Source organism: Lasioglossum baleicum, chromosome 17, assembly GCF_051020765.1.
Source record: "Lasioglossum baleicum chromosome 17, iyLasBale1, whole genome shotgun sequence".
NCBI lineage: Eukaryota > Metazoa > Arthropoda > Insecta > Hymenoptera > Halictidae > Lasioglossum > Lasioglossum baleicum.
In genome coordinates, this window is record NC_134945.1 from 5,934,469 (window position 1) to 5,948,118 (window position 13,650).

At 42.1% G+C, this 13,650-nt stretch overlaps 1 protein-coding gene across 9 annotated transcripts in view; it reads right to left on the minus strand.

The window, feature by feature from the left end:
- The window catches only part of Hr3 (nuclear hormone receptor 3 ROR-beta), a 179,198-nt gene that overhangs the window by 55,256 nt on the left and 110,292 nt on the right, over window positions 1-13,650 (minus strand). The window lies entirely within an intron of this gene.

The window sequence follows — 13,650 nt, forward strand, 5'->3', positions numbered from 1 at the left end:
AATCTAGGAAAAAAAACCAGCACATTTCAATGCATTTTTCTGTCTCCAAAAGACTTTATGACTTATGAGATGACCAGGGCGCAGCGCGTTGAACCTTCCTCTTTAGAATGAGCCCTCACACAGCCCAAACTTTGCTCAAATAAGGACAAAAACCGACAGCGCGCAGACCCACTTTTTCGATCGAAAATCTGGTAAGATTCTAGTTATTTGCTAGATATTTGCTATTTACTAGGATCTTACTAGATTTTGGGTCCGAAAAAGTGGGTCTGCGCGCTGTCGGTTTTTGTCCTTATTTGAGCAAAGTTTGGGCTGTGTGAGGGCTCATTCTAAAGAGGAAGGTTCAACGCGCTGCGCCCTGGTCATCTCATAAGTCATAAAGTCTTTTGGAGACAGAAAAATGCATTGAAATGTGCTGGTTTTTTTTCCTAGATTTTTTCTCTACTTTGGACACTAATATTATTAGTTATAAACATAATCTCGTTAACCTCGTAACCAGGGCGCAGTGTGTTTAACCTTCCTCTTTAGAATAAGCCCTCACTCAGCCCAAAATTTTCTGAAATAAGGACGAAAACCGACAGCGCGCAAACCCATGTTTCGAGCCATTTTTCTAGTAATATTCTAGGTATTTTCTAGTTACAAATCGAGGGTATACTACCCCCTTAACCGACGCGACGTTCGATCGTCACGCGTTTCTGCATCCGGAGATCATACACGGAGATTAATTTATCGGAGAGAATGCTCTCCTAAGACAAGAGTACTGTGTTTTTTCCGCGGACAAAGAGTTCTATCTAATATTAGATATCGATCCACGCGTGTCTGTGCATGAAAGTCTGTATTTACTGAAATCTCGAGCGCTCCGTAGCGATGTTTCATCGGTTCGGTTACACGAGCAACATAGAAAATGGCAGCATCGCGTTGCACACTTTCAGAGAGTCTGCCAGTCTTCATTTGTTCGTGTATAATTAGTCGCTAAATAATACGATCGTGAATAATAAAGCTTTTAAGTTATTATTTCCCTTGAGCGTTTTTCGCCGTGTCGTACGACGACGTATTGTTTCGCTAAAGTGTATAGTGTAGGGAGATGAATAAAAATGGAAATTGTGAACAGTTCGATGTGTGCGTGGAAAAAAATAGCGGAATGAAAACCACGGAACACGTCGGAGCTCCCTCACAAAGAAGGGATATAACTCGAATGACTCGGGTAAATGTCCGACTTCTACGGGGTGAGAACAAAGGTGCTTCTATTGATTATCTCAAAATAACTCGCACGGACTTAGTAATCACGCCGGAGGAACGACAACGGATCAATCTCGGTAGCAGCTATGTAGTTTTCATATCCGGAAGTCTCGCGACGCTGTCCACGTCAGAAATTCGTGTCAGCCATGTGTCGGTCTAACATTATGCAACCCGCGATTCCATTTCCAAACGCATGGACATGGACTGCTCTCATCATTTTCAACCGTTCGTAGAATACATTAACCATTCGCACTCTGAATCTCCACCATCATTCAAAATGTTGTTTACATTATTAATATAAATGTGTATTAATATAAATCGGTAAGGACGTTACAAGTATATTTAAAAATGCAGTATTGAACATATCGAGAAACAAAATCAATTTCTATTTCTTTCCAGTTCGCTGCCGTTCAGGTAGAACATTTTTATTTTGCATAAAGCTGTCTACTAATCAATTAACGGAAGTTGAACACGGAAGTCGTGGGAACGCAGGGCCAGGCCGAAAAGCATCGGTACACATTAAAAAATTTATTGCTTCCCTCCAGAACCCATTCAAACCATGTTGAATGCAATTCGGGGATTTTTTAGTCGGGAGCAAGCGCTGCACGTGAAATCTTTACGGCGGTTTACGCGGATGGGAACGGATTGAGACATGAATTTTAAAAAATGCAATCCGCCGCGCTGTTTATCTTGAAAATTTCAACCACGACCCACTGACCTGCATCGGATGGAGCTACTATACACACTGTTCTCTGCAGGACGAATTCGCGAAACACAATATTTGACCATGCTGCTTCGAATTTCACGAGATGTCCACACGCGAAGTTTACTTTCGTGGACGAAGTCGAGTCGCTCACCTCCGTAATCGATTTTATGCTTCTTTTTTTTTTCAAATCCACAACAATTATCCGCCTTCCCTGTCGATTAGATACTGTTCACTGGTTCTGAATAAGTATTACTTGAAAATATTGCACCGCTACCTTGGTACAGTGCAGCCTTGATCTAAGAAAAACCCTCGGGTCCGTGCTGTTTCTTAGATCCTGTGGTTCTACTATTACCGTCAATTAAACCCCTGAATACAGTTGAAATCATATCGTGTTTAGTGTCATATTAATCACAAAAATGCCCCAAATAAGTTAGCGAAAGTTGCATAAAATAATAATGATAAATAAAGAAGATTGCCCCGCAGTGGAGGCGATATTTTCCGTTTTCTTAGATCAAGGCTTTACCGTAATTGTTCATTTTCAAAGAAGAAATTTGCAAAGAGATGAATTATGTTTGAAACGTGGAAGACAAATGAAGTATTCATTTAAGCTTTTTATACGTAGTCTATAGTACGTCTATACTAAATTATGTCTATATTATATTGACTAAAATTTGTTTGTGTCTGTTCTATGAAAAAGGTATATAGGTTTGATTCCCAGGTGGCAGAATATTTGTTCGTCTATATATATATCAAAGACACATGAGAAAGTTTAGCTGCAATCGAATTTATAATTGATAGAATATGACGGGGACACCTGTGCGGCGAGAGATTGACATGCACCACGCTTATGGCATGACAATTGAAAGTTAGGGAGCAGTTACGTCTTTCACCTGTCCGTGGCGAAACGATTTTTCAATTGTGCAGTATCATACTCTATTCTAGACCACAGTAAACATGTCAGATGATTATTAATGAAATTTCAATGACCATTTTCCTGTACTCAAGCGTGTGTATTCTGACAGTAAAACAAAAGCTTGAATTCTTCTTGTCTCCTCACTCTAGCTTCCCCTTCTACGACGCTGTTCCCCCACGCGTCGTACATACATCTCAGTGTCACGTGACTGATCCGTTACTGGCAGAGAGAGAGAGGGGGGGGGGTAACTCTGTTCCCCTCAATTCGAGTCGATTCCCCTGATCTGGCAGCTCTGGTGAAGTAAAAATAGATAGAGAAAAAGTTCAGTACGCAATTGGCCGAGATTATTCATACTTTTACGAGATTAATTGTATGTTTTGCTAAAGTACTAACGAGTCATATGTTTATACAAATATTTTTAAACTGTAAATAAAAAACTGTCAACTGTGTTTACATGTTTCTAGTTCTACTTGTAGGATGAATTAAGTATGCTCGACGGGCGAATTTGGAAAACCCTGTACAGTGACACATGTCATCAATTGTAACGATAGCATTTGGTCGACCGAGGTGAGAAGTATGACATGCATGCATAATAAGTCACGTGGTCGGATGTGTGGAGGTCCTCTCAAGCGTCCTGCTTGCTACGTCTAGACGTGTTATTGATTGGTCCAACTACTGTGAATATTTCAATAAAGACACTAATTTTTTCAATGTTCTTTTTTCGACTGATGTTTAACCCGATCAACTAAATTACGTTATCACTGTCAGCCGACAATTTAATTATTAAACGTAGGCGTTTATTTCAACGATATGAAAATCGGGTTGGCAGTGTCATCGATAGACATATCGGATCTTGATGCATTTATGAAGAAATTGGACGAAATATGAAGCAGTAAAAGAACGTCGTAACGTTGCTTTTAACGAAACAAAGTCGTTAAGGGATGAAATCAATTTTTACGTTATTCCTGCTTGCCACGATCATTGCAAAACATTTATTACTTTGCACAAAGACTGGCTGTCTCGTCATCGATGAGATGAAAAACGTAGAAAATAGGTCATTTTGACTAGTTTGGTAGTTCTAGTGTTAAAATCACATTGTTCTCGTAGTTGGACGTCCACGGAAGAGTAACTCGAGCCTGACCATTGTTTGTGCATCTAATACCGCGGCTGCAGCGGCGTGCAGCGCACAGCCGATGCGGCGAGCTAGCAGAGGAGACGAGACGAGACGGGACGGGACGAGACGAGACGGAGGAAAGTCGTGGAAAACAGACAATGACGCGGCCATGTTGTTAGAGCGGAGAACCTCCATTATGAGCGGCGGCTACAATGTAACGTGCCGATAAATGGCGGGAATGGGGTGTGTGACGCGAGACTATCTGGACGCACTATAATTTGAATACAGCTCCGCATAATTTCCCCCGCGGGGTAGCAGTCTGGGCGGAACGGGATGACGACGACGACGACGACGACGAGGATCATCCGTGTGATCGTATTACGTAAAGGGAGCGGGTACGATGGCATTACGATGCTAGTGGACGGACGGCCACTTTGTAACGTTCTAACGTGGCTGAGCGCAGCTATGTACGTGTTCGAGTTCTTTTTTTAGAAGAAACTCGTATTACGTTCACACGAACTAATATAGAATGCTCTTTCGCAACCGACTTGGACTTTTTCAGCTATTATTTCGTTTGGACAGAGAATTCACGACGCGCCGCGCCGCGCCGTCTGCGTCGTATTCCGCTCTCGACATTATCGTAACTTATTCACTCCGCGGAAGTCTGTTTAGATCGAACTCGCCAAACGAGGGGAGGGAGCGCGAATCGAGGGGAAAGAGTTTCCCCCTCTCTCTCTGCCTGCACATGCCGGTTGCGTGGGGAACAGCGCCGTAGAAGGGGAAGGCAGAGTGGGGGGCGCAAGTCTTAATCTGGCGACTCTGGTTTAGACGCGAACTCCTACCGTGCGATTCCTTTCTTTATTCAACTTCCCGGCATTCGCTTTATTGAATATTAGAATCTGGGATTCGCTGCGGTAGGGGCGCCAATTTTTATCCCCCGAGATCCTTCCTGCCGTTATTTATTTCCTACAAATTAGCACGCGTATTCGTTCGATCACACAAACTTTCGGAGACTAGTTCACCAATTAAACAACGTCATTCTCGATTCTGTGCACGAAAATTGTAGAAAGAAACTGCGGATTTTTTGCATTTATGGCAGAAATGGGGGGGGGGCTGTAGTTGCAAACAATAAAAAGATTACAAGAATTTAAGAGTTTCGATACATTTTTCACATCTTCAGAAAGCCCCTCGAGAGAGAAATAAATTCCTATCTGGTTGCCATGTCCTGCAATTAATGAAAACAGTTTCTATTTTTACTAATAATACATTAACAGTTACAAAATGACAATATGTACCTATTGAAACTTTTAGCCATTTTTTATGATAACAACAAACAAGCAAATGGTGTAGCCGGATGAAATGGTCACACCATTCGATATAGGGCTCTCAAAGACAGCCCTCTGCGAGCATGGTTTAATCACAATGCTCTATTTCTCTTGTTCTGCTGAACGAAAACCTACGAAAAAATTCCTGAGCATTCTACCTAACAGCACACATGACAGTGAATTATTTCAGAATTTTCGGTTGTAAAATCGATTTTTTTAAAAATCCGGAATCGCAACATTGCCGATTGTTTATCGAAGTTCTCAGAGTACCACGTTCATGTTATTAATTACACTGCGGATCTTTATGCATTTACAGAAAAATTGAATAGATGAAATTGAAGATTGTTGGAAAATTTGCAAAATTGAAGATGTCAATACATAATTTCTCCTCTATTAACATCATTAAGGGAAGAAATAACATCGAATTCGGTTTCCCTTTCTTGCAATTTTTATTTTGCATAAAATTCTCAGCGTGATTACTAATGTGTATCTTTTGCGAAACAAATGCATATTTCTTATTGAAGTTTTGGAGATACCATTGTTCTCGATTTTTTTCAGAATTTTGTATACAATGCATCATAGTAAAAAAAAATAAAAATCTGTTAATCCGGCATAGCGTACGGAGGTTTAACACGAGCGATTGAAAATATCGCAGTACAATCTCGTTATTCAAAGGAAAACAGACCCGATGGTTTAAACGCGTTCAAAGGTACTCCGCGAAAATTGCATCACGCGGAAACGTTGGAAGTTAAGCAAACTGTTTTCCTTTTCACAGCGCGGTGTCCCGGTTTGTCGTTTGCGGAATACAGTAAAGAAGTTTATTTTACTTTCTTCGGAAGAGGTAATTATTTAAACGGCAGTCGGATCCTCTGTGACAGGCGGAATATCATATTCTGCTTGCTGTTTGTTTCGAGGAGAAACTTTACCTGAGCTTCTACTTTCGGTAATAACGTGAAAACGTCCGTCTGAAATATTTCGTTTCTGCTGCTAGGAAATTTGATTACCGTCGATTGGACGACGGTTTTCCGCTTGCGTCTTTGAAATGCTAAAATCCTTCGATGCCGAAACGCAGAACTCCGCGTGCATAATTTTCTGACGTTCAAGTCGCCCCGAGTGCAATGTACTCTAAATGAAAGTGGTCGAGTTCGATAATCTTCTGGACTACGAAATTTCCATAATTAATAGCATGCATCTTTCGCTGCTGTGATACCAATTCAAGAGGAATGAATCATTGGGTATATTCCGGATCTAGTGTTACAAATGTTCTTTAATCGCTGCCAGTTCAAATCACATATTTCTACGATGGATAATAAGATCAACGTTTATTTGTGCACAAATTGTCTGCATCGGTTGCACCAAACAGAAACAGAGTAGAAGTTTCCTTCTCTTTTCCTAATGACTACGAAGAAACTGGCTAGGTGAAATACAGGGTGTCCTAAGAATATGGGAAAACCTTGAAAGGGGTGGTCCCCGAGTCATTCGAAGTAACTTTTTGAAATAGATCCATCTAAAATTGTCGAAACATATATTTTCTTGTATTTTAAAATTCTTCTAATGCTTTACACCAACGCATTTTTCTCACGAATGCGTAAAATCCGCTGTCCGATGACCAACAAATGGCGGTGATCGAAGCATTTCAAGTGAATCGTTGATTTTCGTGAACCTTGGAGTGTCGATCGATCTCCACTAAAGAATAAGCGAAAAAAAAAAATAAAATTCGGCCTCTCCCGCCCCAGCGATTTTCCTTGCCGCAAAATGTCCAGCGGCCCTGGTAACACACAGCGCTAGCCCGCAGCGTTCCCCAGATATAATTACATTAGCCCAATTTTTCTCGGAACTATGTAAACACGAAAAATAGTTTGGCCGCAGTAGAAAAAGGAAGGAGTACCATCTAGAGAGAAGAATGGTGGTTGAAACTAGTGATCGAGGGGGTTGAGATGATTCGGAGCCGCGTAACTCCGTGCGCGTGCATCGCGTTGCATCGTATATCGGTTCGACGGCGCGGCGCGGCGTGGCGGTCTGCTGCGAGGAGGAAAGTCGAGGAAAGTGCGCGGGGCGACGAGGAATACGTGCGTGTGCCCGCATCGCGGCGTGATTCTAGCCGGGGGAGGGGGTGCGAAAGGTGGAGAGTGGGCCAGAGCGTGTGACACGCGGATAGAGACACGGGGAATACTGTGGCGGAGAAAACGGGTGGGAAAGAGGAGTATGGGAGCAGGGGGTGACGGCGGGGCGGAGGGGAAAACGTCGGGGGAGAGAAAATGCGGCGAGGAAGACGGGGAAAACGTGTGCACGCGCTTGAATGTGTGTTTGTCTGTGGAAAGAGGGACGGAGAGGCATCGGGGCTGGAAAAAGAGGGTCGAGAAAAAGACGGCGGACGGTGCCAGAGAGTTACATAGAGAGAGAGAGAGAGAGAAAGGGGGGGAGCGACCGAGTGGGAGGGGAGTTGTGCGCGCATCGGCGTGCACTGCACAGTGCATGCACCTCCGAGAGGTGTGGGTGAGAGACGCGTTTGTGTTGGCACGAGCGTGTAACTGGGTCGCGGGTTCGACAACTTCAGCCAAGGCTGCTAGCTGCAGCGGTTCTCATTCGCGGCTTTCGTCGCGATCTCGCTACCGATCCTCTCTTCCCGACTCGTGCACGATTTTTTCTCCCTTCCACCGCCGCGCCGCGCCGCCGTCCGCAAACTCGAAAATTCCCTGAAAAGCGCTCTCATCCGAAATCCGACACGTTGTATATTTCTTTGCTTCTCCTTTTTTTTCTCGGATGCTTGAAAAGTCGCGCCCCGAGTAACTAGTGCTCTCTCTCTCCGTCTCTCCCTCTCTTTGTCGCGCTTTTTCTCTCTGAAGCGAGCCGGGTTTTAAAAATTCACATTCGCCGCGTTTCAGTAAAAATAACCGGTTACAAGACCGCGCGCGCGCTTGGTTCGGTGTAACCAGAAGCATCGCGATCGATACGATCCTCGCCGCGAGCTGACTCTTTTCCCTTGCCAGAGTTAATTGAGGAAACACGATGCCGCGAACGTTGCCAGCCCCGTGGCTTCTACCTTTTTCTCTTGTCTAGCTGTCGAACTACGATTAAATGTCACCATGACATCCGACTATTTAGCCGCGCAATCTTCGGCTCGGATCGCCAGCTCTTCCCAGACACGCGCGCAACCGCTCTACACCCGCCTCCGGTTTTCGCCAACTTTTGTCACAGCCACGTTGTTCGAACTTTCCCAGCGACACAACGTGTCGTTTGTTTACGACGCGATCAAAAAACTGTTCAAAATCTGTTTGCGTTTTATACGAAAGTTTCAACTTTCGCTGCGATACAACATGTCATTTGTTTAAGGAGTACAACGCATTAAAAAAACTGTCTAAAATCTGTATGTGTTTTATACGAAAGCTTTAACTTTCGCTGCGATACAACGTGTCATTTGTTCAAGGAGGACAACGCATTAGAAAACTGTCTAAAATCTGTATGTGCTTTATACGAAAGCTTTAACTTTCGCTGCGATACAACATGTTATTTGTTTAAGGAGGACAACGCATTTAAAAAACTGTCTAAAATCTGTATGTGCTTTATACGAAAGTACAAACCAATTGTTTAGACTGTACTTAATATACAGTAGGTCCCCCAAAAACCTTGTACTTCCTTGATAGGGAGATGATCGAAGTAAGTTTTTCCTTTGCGAAAACGTTCTTCGCTAGCTTGTTAACGTTAAAGTTGTATCTGCGAAAAACGTGGACCAATGCTGCGCGCCATGATTGGTCCGCGTTTTTGGTGAATAACTCCGTAACAAAACCGCGGAGAAGATTTTCGCAAAGGAAAAAATTTGTCGAAGCCGGAATTGGAATTGAAATTGAAAAACTGACGTTGAAATTGAAAAATTGAAATTGAAAAATTCACGTTGAAATTGAAGTTGAAATGGAAAAATTGATGTTGAAATTGAAATTGCAGAGTTGAAATTAACGAATTGAAATTGAAAAATTGAAATTGAAAAACTGACGTTGAAATTGAAAAATTGAAATTGAAGAGTTGAAATGGAAAAATTGATGTTGAAATTGAAATTGAAGAGTAGAAATTAACGAATTGAAATTGAAAAAACCGCGGAGAAGATTTTCGCAAAAGAAAAATTAGTGAAAACCGCCTCAAGAATCGCCCTTTCAAGAAAATACAAATTTCGATCGCGTTGCACGGGAGTCTAGCGCATTCTATTCCAACGAAATCTCGTAACATGTCAAAATTGAAGATAATTTTCACTCACAAACATGTTTTATCACGTAATATGTAAATGAATGTTTACAATGTCGTAATCGAGAGATCAAGATTAATTTCAACTATATATAGTTATTGTGTCTAGCTAAAGTTATATAAATAAATTCTGGCGTAAAATGTTACGCGTTTCTCTAGATTTCAGTAAACTATTCAATAAGTCACGTGGAACTTTCTTCAACGCCCACAACAGAAAGTTTATTCTTTTTGCATGAGAACATCTGGAACATAGTAATCGATACAATAAATATTTAACGAAGAAAAGTATTTTCCCTGTTAATCGTCGCGATGCCATTTAGTAATCCATGAATCAAATTATACGCTGCAATTTTCTCTCGAGGAACATGAGCCTTTAAGAGCGAGCATCCGTCGGTTTTTTTTTAAAGGATTAGAGATCAAGTTATGTGCTAATCGATGCGGACGCAATCGAGTTTTTCCACTGTCGTTTTTCTCGCCTTGATTTGATCGTTTCCTTCGGTTGATTAACTAATCGAAAATGTTGTTCAACATGTAATTAAAGTAACACTGAAAATAATCTGCTGCATTTCCAGATTTGTTTCTCAGATTCGATATTCGTTCACGTAAAATTGTTTTGCTATTTCATAACACATGTACTATAATAATTAATATAAATTATAATAAATTTTTTAAACTATAATATATATACATATATATATGAAAAAATGAGAGCACGGGTTAGTCAATAGTTCCTTTCTTTATTTATAAATGTAGCTTTTTCTCCTGCAACGGGGTTGTAACGTTATTACACAATAGTACTGGAAGTAAAAACGAATTTACATAACCTGTTAACTTTGAGATAATCGAGTAGAAACAAAAACATAATCTTCTTAACCTATTTATCGCCATTCTACGACTGTTTTAGAAGTAAACGACAAATGTACTAGATGAAAAATGGTAAAACTTGCCACTTTATGCTACACTAGAAATTACCACTTTTGATCGTTTATAATTCGCAAACCAATCAACTAATTTCGATGAAATTTTCAGAGCGTATATAATTTATATAGGCCCAGCTAAAAAAAGTTGTAAAAATCAATTTTTACTATTGTTTTTCACAATTCTCCGTCCAAATGCATTTACTAAACCAATTCTTCCAGCCTCGCTGAGAAATTGAAGTCGTTCGGTCCATTCATAAGAAAGTTATTTTGATCTAAAGTGTGAGTGATCAATTATGTGAGTAACTGTGCATGAACCTGTCGGGAGACAAGTTGGTTCACATAATCGGGTGGTTCGTATATGTATAGTAGGAGTCCACCTGTCTCCCACTACTGACTCGAATCGAGGGGAAAGAGTTACCCTCGCTATGCCGGAAGCGTCACGAGTTATTGTGACACCTGCACGGCAGAGATACGTAAATTTCTTGTTAATTAGCCAACTATAATAATTATAGGCCCCCGACGTCATAAATTTTCGCCGTATCCCAACCAGCTCCCAATCGTTGCCCACCCACAAATGCTTCTAGGGATATTAGCTATGGTCCGAGATATTAAAATTAGATTAAAGATTTAATATTATAGAATAGTTTCATTGTGCATGATTTTTTCCATTTCATGGATATGAGATTGATATAGTACCTCATACAATACTTAAATGTTTAGTAATTAATTAGATAACTTAGCCCTCGAGAGGTGACTCCATTTTTCAAAATATTGTTTAGGTTATTAAATATACCAATTTCATATGCAGAAAATTTGAAAAAATGAGACGTTTAATTCTCGGGTTGAAACAGCTTCGAGTGCAGAGGGTTAATAGAAGTGCACGTTTCGCTCGGCAGAAGTTGAATTCATCTAAACGGAGTTCCACTGTAATTGAATTCCTTACAGCACTGTTGTAGAAACCGGCGCGAAAGAACGGATCGACGTTTCCCTGGAATCTGAACTGTTTCTCTTGACGCGATGAGTTTTCCGGGTTTGGGGATCCGAGGGTTCCGTGTCCGGCGAACTTTTTCGCCGCGGTGAATCGCGCTTGCACTTATGCACGTACATGAAAAGGAACTCTGTCAGCGTCGCAACGTCGCGGCGCGGCGTGTAGGGTAGCGTGGACAGAGAAGCTGGGTTGGGCAAGGCAGGGCAGGGCAGGGCCGGGTGGAGAAATCGATCGTCGTGTTTACCCGGCGGCCGCGCGTCGCGACGCTGCGGGTTTCGTCGACGCGCGCGATTTCGCGCTCGAGTACGCGAACTTCGCGCTTTCCAGCTCGCGCGCACGGAGAAAGAGAGAGGGTCGTTTTACGTAATCGCATCCTGCGTGAACACGATAGTCCGATCTCGTAGCGGCGGCGCGCGGCGCGGCGCGGCGTTTATTTATACGAGCCGGCTGGAAAACTCGCCTCGAGGATACGCGCGACGACGCGTCGCTGTCGAGTCGCTCCGTGCAGAGCCGTTCGCGATTTCCCGCGACTCCGTGCAAGGAATCGACCCGTTACACCACTCGCTCGTAACGAGCCGATTGCGGTAAATTTATTTTCTAAGTGGTTGTTCGCGAGAACGGCGGGTCAATGTTAGGTTACTGGTCGCTGCGCCTGGCTACCAGCAATCCTATCACAAGCGGCACTCTCGCCCACTCGAATTTCTTTCCCGTTTCAACCCTCCTCCCCGACCCGCCCCCCCTCGCCCCTCCTGTCATATGTCGGTCTGATACATTTTTCACCGAGAACTGGTTCTTCCCCCGAATATCTTCGCGAGATAGCGAAAAACTGAATACAGTAAATTCTCTATAAACGCGAAAATCTTTCAACGATAAACACGAAAAAAATATCCCCTCCAAACTAATACACTGACTCGGCTCGGTATATCGGTGTGAACCACTACTAACGCGACGCGGAGAGTCGCAGTCGTCGGCACAGTTCAAACGCGCCCGTGAGTCATCATAACGTAACACCACAGTCAAACTTCTTCATTTTCCATGATTCTGTTATGGGATTTTCACTACCTTATTTCTGGCATTTTTCTGATTAGAATGATACCAAACACGATATAATTTAAGCAGAATTTAGTGGTTTAATTGACGATGAAAGTGTCGAGCGCAAGGAAGGACAGCGTATGTGAAAGAAAGAGACGCAGAGAGTCGCAGTCGCCGGCACAGTTCAAAGGCCCGCGCGTGGTCTCGCTTTACACGCGCTGTCCTTCTCTACGTTCGGCTCGGCCTTTGAAGCTCGAAAAAAGTAGGATCACGATGCGTTCGCGTTTATAGAGAATTTACTGTAGAACCAATCTTATGGCACGTATTGTCAGCTTTAATTTTGTATAGAATGTTCTTACCGCTAGGACGCATAGTTTCCGAGATATTCGCGCTCATAGCTCCCGAATTGTGAAAAAGAACTCCACAGCACAATTAGAGAACTTTGAGCGCGGATATCTGGGAAACTATGCGAGATAGCGAAAAACTGAATAGAATCTTCCCGATTTATTCAATCTTCCTCCGATTTATTCAACCACTGTCGCGCGGTTTCACTCCACGTCAATTTTATTCGCGGCAGTCCACCGTCGCCCGACATTTTTAAATAGTTTCTTTAATTATGCATTAAATTAGCAATATTCATTTCCTCTCGCTTCGATAAATATTAGCTGCATGCTAACGTTTCGCTCCTTTTTCCAATATATGTATTTTATATTATACACGATAGATATGTATATATGCTACCAGTTGACCAGGAAGTTGGTTGTTTGAACATATTAACGGCAAGTAATTAACTATTGCACCGGAAATGCGCAAGATTATAACTAGACCGGGAATATTTTACGGATTTACGTCAAATGGGAGAAGCAGGGAGATTGTAAAAATATATCAGAAGCATTTATAAATGATTTTATTACGTCCACCTGTAAGGAAATCAATTTCTATTTCCGTTTGTTTGTTGCGATTAGATTATATTTCACTTTTATACAGTAAGCAGCATAACTGATTCCACACACTTTCAATCAGAACATCTTTTTTATCAATGGAACGAGCGACTTCAATTTCTCTGGAAGGCTGGAAGAATTAGTTTAGTAAATGCATTTGGACGGAATTGTGAAAAACGATAGTAAAAATTGATTTTTACAACTTTCTTCTCTGAAAATTTCATTGAAATTAGCTGATT